Source organism: Protopterus annectens, chromosome 4.part0 (assembly GCF_019279795.1).
Source record: "Protopterus annectens isolate FY-2018-M chromosome 4.part0, PAN1.0, whole genome shotgun sequence".
Lineage (NCBI taxonomy): Eukaryota > Metazoa > Chordata > Ceratodontiformes > Protopteridae > Protopterus > Protopterus annectens.
The window spans coordinates 857,957,675-857,970,471 of NC_056733.1; positions in this window are offsets into that span (position 1 = coordinate 857,957,675).

Sequence of the window (12,797 nt, forward strand, 5' to 3'; positions counted from 1 at the left end):
GATTGTCTTCAATTTGGTTAAAGGGGCACTATCTTGTTTCTGAAATGGCATTTCTGCCTCAAACCGAAGCTCAAACACTGTGACTCACTTAGCTAATCACCTCCCTTTGTTTGACATCACTCACGACGTTCTCGCAATCCCACCCACGTCATTAAGTTTCTTTCAAAAAGGTGTGCAAACCTATATTCCAGTCCTGCTTTTGTTCCCCTCTGGAATAAGAGACTCAACCTTTGAATTCCCTGCTTCAGATAGTGCTGCCTACTTCTTAACATTTTCTTTATATGCTGCTGTTGGAGGCAATTATTTTTTTGTTTTATTTTTACTTGTATGCAAAATACTTTTATTAGCAACTACCTGCTGTTTGCCTCTCATAACACTTTTTATATATTTTTTTGCAGCTACAATGGGAGAACATGCATGGTCAGACAAACAGACTTCCTTGAGTTAAAGTCTATGTATGTATATATATATATATATATATATATATATATATATATATATATATATATATATATATATGTATACACATATGTTGGGGGAAATGGGGGGCAAAGCCCCCCACTGAGTTTGGATGTTTTTTTTTTTTTGTGGCCAACAGAAGTCTTTCACTGTGCTGTTTGCAGTTTTTAGTTTCGATATTACCAGTTTGATGTTTAGGTGTTCAATATCCTAAACATTCGATCTGGTAATATAGACCCCCACCTATCATGTGCACTTCATCTCCCTCACCTCTAGCTTTCTCAGCTGCTCCGTCTTCACTGTCCTGGTTTCTGTGCCATCAAAAGTACTGTCAAACCAATGTTTTATACACCTTACTTTTCAAGTTCTTTTGCATTCTTCTGTCATGCACTGTCCCTTATACTCTGTGCCACATTGCTGCACCTCTAATTTGGGTTATGACCTTCTCATTCAGACTTTCCTTCTTCTCAACCATTCTTCACATATACTTGAAGATGCTAACCTTGAGTTATTTTCCTTTCTTTCTGTATTTTCAGCTTCTTCTGAATTACATCATTTGCTGCCTTAATAACCATCTTGTCTGTAATCAGTTTCACCCCATGTGCCTTCAGTTTTACATTCCATCCTCTATCATTTGCTTGAGTTCCTGTTCAGAGACTGCTCATGATGCCACATTGTGTAGAATAAGTAGCTTTGTTGATATTTCCCTTGCAACTCATTTGCTAATCTAACCCATCATCAGTATGAGGAGCTGTGGGCACAGATCTGAACTATTTAGCCCATCAACTCCCACATGGAACCCCTCTGAGTCTGAACACTGAACCTACATCATGTTGTCCTTCTGTATAACCTGCTTTAATTCTGCCAATGTTTCTGGGACTTCAGACCATATTAGCTTTTTTAAGACCTTGACATATGCTTTCTCCAACTTTAAGAATGCCCAGATGGGCTCTTTCCTCATCTCCAGCTTCTTCTCCATTATTCGACTCAATGTAAACATTGACTTAGTTGTGTTACATCCTGATCTGAATCTCAGCCGTTCATCTTCCATCGTCTTTCTGCTACCCTGCATATTCATTAGTCATCCTAGCCAGTTCTTTCATGTACTGTGGCAGGAGTTTGATACCTCTGTACTGCCACCATTGTCAGTGTCCCCTTTATTATCGTATACTGGCACTAGGATGCTTATTCTCCAGTTATCTTTGATACATCTTTTCATTTCCACTATGACTACCTTCAAGACCGATTTCTTCCCAGCACACCCAGCATTCTCACCATATCTTCCATGACTTTATCCAAGCCTGCTGCATTCCCTGACTTCATTTTGCTTAGTGTTGTTTTACTAATTCTAGGATAGTTTCTTTCACTTTCATTGTAGGCTGTGTATGGGGGAGTACAGCTTTGGTGGGGATTTCTTTACTCAGAAGGTGCTAAAAGTTCTCCATCCATCTGATTTTAATGTCCTGTTGACTGGTGAAAAGATTGTTGATGGCATCCCTTATGAATAGTGTCTAATGACTTTCTTCTTTATCGTCCTGTCTTTGATAAGTTGAAGGTTTGTGTCATCTCCTGAGTTACTTTCCAGAAGCTGATAGTGCCTCTGACACCTCATTCTTTTCTCTTGTGACTGCACTGTTAGCCTGTCTGTTAGTCAAGCAATATTCTTTTTAGCATGTTCCATCATTCTTATCTGCAACTTTTTCCTGTACTCCTGTTTTCTTTTGACAGTTCCCTAGATTTCTGGATTCCACCACCAGCTTTCCTTATGAAACTTACTGCTATACATTGCGTAGCCATGTATCTGTTATATAGTCTACACACATCCTGCTTTGAGATACTGTCATTTTTCATTGTCTCCATCTATTACATCATGTTCCTCAGATGCTAGAGATCTAAGTATTTACTTGGATTATTGTGCGTTTGCTCCAGTCAGCTACTAGGTCTTTAGCCTAGTTTCTGTTGACCTTAGAACTTTCTCTGTCCACTACTTGTAGCTGATTGTGGTTTTTGGTGTGGGCAAATGTTTCATTGTGTTGACTTTGCAATCTCTGATTATATCCCAGTGCCCTTTCCCCACTAGAAGGAAGACTACTTGAGTTGCATGTTGACAATTTGTTTCGTTTATGTGTTCTTATGGCTATCTGTCTTGGAGAAGCCCTCATCAAGCAATCAGTCAGCCAGAAGTCTTAGATTGCTCTTTTTCATTTATAATTTCATGGGGTATAAATTCATAGGTAAGTACTAGACTAACTGGCTGTGCAGGTCAGCTTAAGCATAGCTAGTTTCCCTTCAACGATGAGAAATAAACTCTGTACCCTGTGTATGTGAGTGAAACACCTTAACCATTAAGTCAACACCAACCCCTTATTCCTGTTGCCCCAACCAAGTGGGCCCAGGTAGCCCTCATAGCCTGTTTCATCTGTCTTGGTATGAGCATTCAAGTCCTCCATCATCAACACCAACTTGTGTTGGACATTTCAGTAGTTCTTGCAACTGTTGCCTAAATGTATTATTTTTCTCACCATCAGTGGCTGGGACTATGAATACCACCCTGTCTTTACACTGGAATCTGATTGCCAAGAGTCTGTCACTAATTCAGATGGCAACATCACCATCTTCTGAAGACTCTCCCTCACCCTATTTTCCACAGTATTTCTAGTCTGTCCTATCCTAACTACTTAGGTTCATAGGTTCATACTAGGCTATCTGCCCTAGGGCATTTATAAGCCTAGCCAGAATGTGTGTGGCTTTCACCACCCCTTAGGATGAGAATACTATACCCATTAGTTTGCTGTGCCTCTGTCCAGTAGTGACATAGAGATGATTCCCGGGGTAAACCTATGATCTCCCATCCACTCGTCAAGATTTCTCTTGAACAGAGTCAGTGAGGAGCTCTGCCTCACATGGACTGGGATTCTGTTCCATAGTGTAGGGAGTCTCTGGATGATGAATCTGTCCCTTAAGCACGTCCTATTTATATCCGTGTTGAGGTTTAAGTCTCTTGCTCTCGTGGCTCTGGTGGATTTGGATTTTTTGAGGTGGAGCATGTCCATTAATTCCGGGTTGGACATGGCCTTGTATGTCAGGCACAGATCACCTCTGAGCAGACGGTATGCGACTGAATAGAGCTGGAGTTTCTTCAGTCGGGCAGCGTATGACATATGTTTGAGCCCCTTTATCCTTTTGGTGAGGAACTTTTGGGGTCTTTCCAACTGCTGCAGGTGTCGGGTAAGGTACATTCCAAATGGGGCATTGTACTCAATCATTGGTCTGATAAGTGAAGAGTACAGGGGTACAATGACCTCTCCTGATCTGGATGTGAATCCCTTCATGATCAGGTGGGCAATGTAGAAGGTCTTCCTAACCACTTTGGCAATGTGAGTGTCAAAAGAGAGGTTATTGTCAACTTGGGTCCCCAGGTCCCTGATAACTTCTTCCGTGTTTAATGGATTACCACCTATGTGGTAATTAGGGGTTAGCTTGTTTTTCCCAAAGGGTATGACTATACATTTTTTGGCATTTAGCTTAAGGCCATGGCTCTGGCACCAGTTATCCATTTCTATGAGACCTCTCTGGAGGATGTCTGTATCTTATGGAGTGTCAATTATGATGCCCAGCTTGCAGTCATCTGCACATTTTGTCAGCCACAATCCCCCTATGTTTGCCTGCACTTCAGAAAAGTAAATGCTGAACAAGAGGGGGCCCAGGACTGAGCTCTGTGGGACATCACCCGTGACCGGCTTACAGTCTGACATGGCACCAGCAACTCTAACCCTGTGGGTTCTGTCCTTGAGCCAGTTTGCAACCCATCTTGTGACATATGGGTTTACATCTAAGCTGGTGAGCTTTTCTATGATGCCCGAGTGGGGTATTGTGTCGAACGCTTTTGCAAGGTCAAGGTAGGCTGTATGAACTGCCTTACCCTCATCAATGGCCTTAGTGACTGTTTCGAAAAAGTCGACCAAGTTCAAGAGGCAGGATCTGCCCTTGACAAAGCCAAATTGGGTAGGATCCAGTGTCTGTAGGTCCCCAATGTCTTTATTTATGAGGTCCATTATGATCCTCTCCATAGCTTTGCAGACAAGGGTCATCAAGCTTATGGGGCGGTAATTTCCAGGGTCTGTAGAAGCACCGCCTTTGTGGAGTGGGACCACAGTTGCCGTACGCCATTCTTTGGGTACGTATCCTGTAGTAAGGCTAAGATTAAACAGCAGCCTTATGTGTAGGTTTAGTTCCTCATTGAGTTTGTGTAGCACACAGCCGGGGACACCGTCTGGTCCCATTGATACTGTGTTTTTTGCTTTAGAGAGAGCAGCTCTCACCTGGGCATCTGAGATGTTTGGGAGGCTACACTCTGCTGGGATAGATATTTCTCCTTTTGGGGGGGAGGGAGGGGAGAAATTTGCACTGAACCTGTCTGCCAGTATATTGGCAATGTCTGTGGGTTCAGTGATTTTTGTATCATTTTGGACTAATTCTGAGCATATCTGGGAGTTTCCACCCAGGTTTCTAAAATAGCTAAAGAAGGCCTTATGATTGTCTTTTGTGTCTTTAGAGATTTTTCTTTCAAAGTTGGCCTTGGATGATTTTATGAGTGATCATAGTTTTTTGCTAGTATTGATCAGAGATGCCTTCCCTTTTAGGGATTTTACTGCTGTTCTACCTTGTCTTCCGGATGCACAAAATGCCCAATTTGTTCCTCCCTACCACCATGTTGCCTACTTCCAACACTTGCCCTGTCAGAAACCTGTATTCAGTGGAACATATTCATTTTGCAGGTTGATTGGTTCTACATCCAGTTTTCACTCACAAGAGCAATCCCAGGAAACCCAGGCTTGGCAACTGGACACTACTAGCCAGTAGCTTTGACCAATGGCTGCTGGGTTTTATGGCAAACATGCACTGAACAACAAAGACACATAGATCTATCCCACCACTAGCATGGTTCACTGGTATAGGTCAGAGTAGGCCAAGTCCTCCATTCAAGTATCACTGGCAAATACTGATGTCCATTTTTGATTACATTAATCTAATTGACAAGATCACCTACAGACAATTTTTTTACATTTTTGAATATCTAACCTTGACATGGCATGCAGTCTATAATCTGTTTTCTCCTATCTTCAGGGTTCTTTACACAATATATTGTGCCTAAAGCATTCGGATTACTCAACTCTTCCCCCAGTAGGTACCCACTAGAGTATGTGCTACTGTTCACTATTCCATTCAATTCTGGATGCACCCTGTTGGCATACTCTGGCCATTGCCACTGCAATTATCATATATTGAAACATAACAGTTTTCTGAATGTTATTCTTAATCTTAACATAATAGGTGCTATTTGTGGTGCCTCTGTAAATCTATATGTACCACTTAGTGTCATGTTGAGATGGACTTTGCTTGTCTGGTTACATAATGTATGATGATGACATTCCTGGTACGTTATAGAGAATTGGTTGACATTTAACTAATGGCTAGCATTCTGTGTGCACAACCCTAAGAAAATCAGTTACATATCCAATGTTTACCACCAAATGTATGCAATGTTTGCTTTACTCCCCTCCTACCCTCTATTCACCAGCCAACTCTGTATCATTACTTTTATTTTCACTGAACTCCGCCAACCAATGTAACTACTCCACAGATTCATACTGGAAACTATTGACAAAGCATCACCAGATAACACAAAGCATTACTTAGGTTCATAGGTAGGTACTAGACTAGCTGCCCAAGGGCATTTATAAGCCTATCCAGAGTGTATCGGCTTTCACCGCCCCATTGATTAATTAACTGATCCTCTGTCAAACAGAGCCAATGAAGTGATCCCAGGGGTGTATTTTCTGTTACCCATCCACTCGTCAAGGTTTCTCTTGAAGAATGTTAGTGAAGGGCTCTGCCTAATGTAGTTTGGAATTTTGTTCCAAAGCATGGGGGAGTCTCTGTGACAGGAATCTATTGTCCCAGCATGTTCTATTTATTGTTGTGGTGAGGTTTAGCTCACTAGAGTGCGTGGCTCGCAGTTACTTGGATTTCTTTAGTTGGAGCATGTCCATCAATTCTGAGTTGGACATGGCTTTGTAAGTCAGGCAGAGATCACCTCTGAGTAAGCGATATGCCACTGAATACAGCCAGAGTTTTTTCAGTCAGGCTGCATAGGACATATGTTTGAGGCCAGTAATTCTCTTGGTGAGGTACTTTTGTGGTCTCTCCAGCTGTTGGAAATGTCTTGTGAGGTACATCCCAAATTGGGAATTGTACTCTATGATGGGCCTGATGAGGGATGAGTAGAGGGGCACTATAACCTCTTTATTTCTAGATGCAAATCCTTTAGTAATTAGATGGGCCACATAAAAGGATTTCCTAACTACTTTGGCAATATGATTCTCAATGGAGAGATTACTATCTACCTACGTCCCCAGATCTCTTATTACCTCTTCTGTATTAAGGGGGCTGCAACCTATGTGCTAATTCGTGGGTGTTTTGTTTTTCCCAAACTGGATGACTATGCATTTTTTGGCATTTAGCCTGAGGCCATGACTTTGATACCAGGTGTCCGTCTCAGTAAGGCCCTTTTGGAGGATGTCTGTGTCAGCCAGAGAGTCAGTTATGGCTCACAGTTTGTAGTCATCGGTAAACTCGGTTAGCCATAGTCCTCCTGTGTTTACCTGTACATCTGAGAAGTATATGCTGAACAGTAGGTGTCCCAGGACTGAGCTTTGTGAGACACCACTTGTGACTGGTTTAGAGTCAGACCTGGAGCCCACTATTCTTACCGTGTGAGTTCTGTCTGTAAGCCAGTTGGCAGCCCATCTCGTGACGTAGGGGTTTATGTTCAGGCTGGTGATTTTTTCTGTAATACCCGAGTGGGGAATGGTGTTGAAAGCCTTGGCGAGGTCAAGGTAGGCTGTGTGACAACCTTTCCCTCATCTATGACCTTGGTGACTGTCTCGAAGAAGTCAACCAGGTTTAGTAGGCATGATCTGCCCTTAACAAAGCCGAAGTGGGTTGGGTCAAGTGTTTGGAAGTTCCCAATGTCTTTGTTAATGAGTTCCATGATGATGCGCTCCATAGCCTTGCAGATCAGGCTAGTCAGGCTTATGGGGTGATAGTTACTAGGGTCAGTTGTGGCCCCTCCTTTGTGGAGTGGAATAACTGTTGCTGTGCACCATTCTATGGGCAACATAGCCTGTGGAGAGCCTGAGGTTGAACAGTGTGTTTAGGTGGGGGGTTACTTCATTCTGTAGTTCATGCAAGATGCAGCCTGGACACCATCTGGCCCCATTGATGCTGTGTTTTTGGCTTTTGAAAGGGCTATTTTCGTCTGTGCATCTGTGATTTCCAAGACACTACACTTTTCCGGTATTATTGTGGGCCATTTTGGGGATGAGAAGGGGGTGAAGTTTGCACTGAATCTATCTGCCAGGATGTTGGCAATATTAGTAGGTTCAGTATATTTTGTGCTATTTTGCACTAGTTCAGTGCATATCTGCGAGTTGCCACTTAGATTCTTAACATAGCTAAGAAGGTTGTGTGGTTAACTTTTGAATCCTTGACTATTTTTCTTCCGAAGTTAGCCTTGGATGATTTTATGAGGGACCTTAGTTTCTTACTGATACTGATCAGGGATGTCTTTTCTTCTTGGGATTTGCTTTTTTTCTGAACTAGTTTCCTCCTTCTATTGTATAGCCTGTTTATGGCAGGGGTCCACCAGACTGGTTTCCTTCTCTTAAAGGAGTGAGTCTTGTTTTTGCTAGGGATGGCATGATCCATGCATCCTTGTAGGTGTTCATAGAGGGCATTTGTAAAGGTTTCTGCATCTTGGGCAGTGTTATCCTTTAGCACGGGGGCTGTGAAACTTACCGCCTCTGTCTTAAGTAAGGTGAAGTTTGCTTTAGAAAAGTTTTTTACTGTGGTTTCCTTAGTTGGGGTGGTGGTGGGGTGTGGACATCCAGAGTGATTAGTTTATGGTCTGAGCTAACCAGTGACTGGTTGACCTCCGGTGTGGAACACCTGTCGCCCATGTTTGTGATGACCAGGTCCAATATGTTTTCACCTCTGGGAGGGGAGTTTACCAGCTGATCCAGGGCATTTGAGTTAATGAATTCCAGGAAGCGCTGGGCCTGGGAGTTTGTACTCGAGTAGTTTTCCCAGTTAATGGTAGGGTAATTGAAATCGCCCAATATCAGGGTGTTTGGTAGGACCTTCATGTTTTCCAGTGTCTCCAGAAAGGTGGAGTGGTGGTCCTGGGTCATGGAGGGTGATCTGTACCAGGCCACAATTTGCATTGCAGATTTGCCCGATGCTAGTTCACATGGATGATCTCAGAGGTATCATGCTGCACCACTAACCTGGAGGTGTAGGTATCCTTGATGAATATGGATACACCCCCTCCTTTTGTTTTTCGGTCCATGTTCTGTGGCCAAAACGTGCGGTACGAGTTGTAGCCTAGTAGTGCTGGGGTGCTCTCTGAAGCCTTGAACCAGTTTTCAGTTACTGCACAAATGTCTACATTCTCCATACTGAGGAGTGCTTTGAGCACGTGCAGATTGAGATTTAAACTCCTGGCATTGAGTAGCATTACCCTCAATTTTTTGTTAATTGTGCTGCTTATAGAGGTGGGTTTGACTTTTGAACCTTGCCTAAAAAAGGCACTATGGGGGCAGCAAGAGCCGTGGCCAGTATTCGAAAGCCTAGGAGTGACAGGTGCAAGCCATCTCTTATGAAGCAATGCGGCTTGCCGAGCATGTTGTCCCAAGCTGACAGACACTGGACCCCCTTTGAATGACACCAGAAGCTTAGCCAATTTTTGAAATTGATCATTATTTCTTTATACTGAGGTATCATCCTTGGTGAGGGCAGGATGTTACTCAGGGTCAGGGTCATACCAGCCTGGGCTACATCTTCCATGTCTCTTTTCGTGTAGTCCAGGGAGATACGTCTCAGGTCATTCACACCAACATGAACAATGAGAGAGTCATATTTGTACTTGTTCTGGAGTGACCTGAGTGCTTGTGTTATGTGGCTGATTCTGGCTCCCGACAGGCAGCTAACAGTAACCTTCTACTTGTCCAGCCTAGTGAGTGTGATGTCAGTGTGCCTGATTTTAGAATCACCTATTACTAGCGTGTTAGGTATGTTATTTCGCCTTAAGGGTTGTGATTGTGTGGCACACTGATTTTGTGTTTTATGTGTTATCTGGTTTGTGACAGGAGGTGCAGGTTGTTTGGGTGTCTGCTTTGGAGGTCTCTGATGCTTTTGCAGGTTTTTATTTAGAGCCTCCGAGTATGATTTTGTGTATTTATGTGTATTTTTTGCCAGTGCTGGTTTAGCAGGTCTATGTGTGGCTGGAGGTGTAGTGCAAGTGTTAACCTTCTCCTCTTGACTGTCTGTTCCAGTCTTGGGTGGAGACAGCTTAGCCTCCAGTTTGGCTGTATAATTGCATCTCTCACATATGTTAGTGTTTTGTGGTAGGAGGAGAGGGTTGTCTGTGTACATGAGGCAGTTGTAACATTGCGTCAGGATACCCAGATTCACCAGCTGGTCTGGAGAGTACACCTGAAATTGCCCTTCGGTCATACCTGAATAGTTGGGTGAGCTGCTTAGTCACTTGGTAGGTGAGGGGTGAATAAAGAGCCTTGCCCTGCTGGGCAATCAAGTGTCGGGGTATATTAGTGCTTGCTATTAGGTCTGAGCAAGTGCTGGACTGTAGGATGCTTTTTGAGTGTTTAGGTTGAGAGTTAGACTAGTTTCAAGGGAAAATTGAAGAGGAGACTAGTGGAGCCGGGAATAATTTAACCATAGCTAACCGGCACTGCCCGGCGCACAAAACCGTGCAAATGTGGCTTTTATAGCAGAGAAATGAAAGAGATAGAAATTAGCTCATAATGGCCAATAAACTACTAACTTCTGGGCTGGAACCACTCTTCCAGGGACATATAGGCTGCTCAAAGCTCCCCTCCCTCACAGGTGAACAGAGAAACTTCCTTCTAGCCACATAAGGTATGGGCAACTCAGAAACTTGTAACACAGCCCTGAATTCAGCACTAGCCTAAAAACTGGACTATACTAGCTTAGAAAGGCGGGAAACAATGAATTTTTGTTTTTCTTTTTTGTTTTATTTTTTGAAAAGATAAGGCAAAAATAATAAAAAATACACTTAAAACAGCTTTAAACTACTACAAATGATCAGAAAAGGCTATTGCACTTTAGTGTGTAGCCTACAACAGTTAAACAAATCATTTAAACAAAAAATGACTTTTTAAAAGTGCAGGCAATCAAATAAGTACAATATGTGGAAAAAAACAAGCTTTTGAATCACAATAAACACTGGAATATCGGCATTTAGGCGGAAAACAGTTAAGTACAGCAAGAAAGTACAGAAAACTGATACTTAATCACTCCAAAGTCTCTCTTCTAAGCTAGAAGGCTTGTATCAGTTTAAGGATTTCTAGTGCTTCCCAGTAGCTTAGTTACAGGAAAGATGGGAAACAAGTGCAGATGTGGTCTTTTAAACCAGAAAGTTGAAAGAGATTGGCAAACTGTCCAAATGGTCAATAAACTACAATTTCTGGGCCAAGAACCACTCCTCCTTGTGGTAGACAGGCTACCTAATGCTTACCACTCCCACTGATAAGCTAAAAGGATTCTTTCCAACACAGAAAGGCTTGGGGGGCTCAGAAGCTTACTAACCATCCTGGATACAGCAACTCTGTAACTGGACTAGGCTAGTTATAGGAAAGGTGGGAAACAGGCACAAGTGCGGCTTTCAAACCAGAAAGTTGAAAGAGATGGAAAAAACTGCTCAAACAGCCAATAGCTACAATTTCTGGGCCAGGGACAACTCCTCTTGTGGTAGATAGGTTACCTAATGCTTACCACTCCCACTGATAAACTAGAAGGCTTCCCTCTAGCACGGAAAGGCTTGGGGGCTCAGAAGCTTTCAAAGAGTCCTGGATACAGCAAATCTGTACCTGGACTAGACTAGTAACAGGAAAGGTAGGAAACAAGCGCAAACACAGGCTTTTAAATCAGAAGGTTGAAAGAGATGGAAACGCTTCCCAAACGGCCAATAAACTATAATTTCTGGGCCAGAAACCACTTCTCATGTGGTAGATAGGTTACCTACTCCCACTGATAAACTAGAAGGCTTCTCTCCAACGCAGAAGGGCTTGGGGGGCTCAGAAGCTTACCAACAGTCCTTTATACAGCAAATCTGTACCTGGACTACACTAGTTACAGGAAAGGCGGGGACCAAACACAAACACGGGCTTTTAAACAAGAAAGTAGAAAGAGATGGAAAAACTGCCCAAACGGCCAATGAACTACAATTTCTGGGCCAAAACCCACTCTTCCCATGGTAGATAGGCTACCTAGTGCTTACCACTCCCACTGAAGGCTTCCGTCCAACACAGAAAGGCTTGGGGGGCTCAGAAGCTTACCAATAGTCCTGGATACAGCAAGTCTGTATCTGGACTAGACTAGTTACAGGAAAGGCAGAAAACAAAGTTAGAATTTTTTTGTTTTTTACAGAAAAGCAGCTAAAACTGCAGTAAATACAATTCAAATTGCAGTGCAGGCTAGCACACTTGAGTGTGTAGCAATATTACAGCAAATATATTTTAAATAAATGCAATTAAATTAATGAATGACTAAAAAACAAGCTTAGCTTGGTAGCTTAGCCTAAAGATAAGGTAAGGTAAGATTCAATAATAATTAAGCTATGGTTAGCTTCCCTAGGAGGAAGTGGGAAGTTGGAACTATAGAATGGGGACTATGCTTTAACTAAAAATTCCACCCAGCTATGGTAAGAAGGGTGGATTAGTAGAGTATGTTCCTACCGAGTGGCCAACTTCATTAACACTCTCCAAGTTAGAAGGTGAATGGAGCTCAATGCAGCTGTGCTCACCTCACTGCCACTGTGCAGTCCATAACGACTGTTCTCTCTACCACATGCACACTCTTATCCAACACACTGTTTACTTCAACTTATACACTTTACCCATTAAATTAATTCTCAGTAACCCATAGTTCCTCTAAACATCTGTTTTTATTCAATAATACATCAATTTCTATTTAATGACTTGTACGTGAATCTGCAATTAATGTAAATAAGCCAGCTTCACTTCCTTTATCATCATCTTCATCACTAACTTTTCAACCTTCACTTCAGTCTTAAATATGCTTTGCCCATGTAGTACTTTCTCTCATGCTATTTTACCATAATCATTCTACCTTCTACTGAATCTCTCTCACTTCACAACCTTTCTGTATCCTTCAAAATACCTCTAACAGTAAAAATTTCTCATCTATTTCTTCATACCTATTTAACTATAACTACA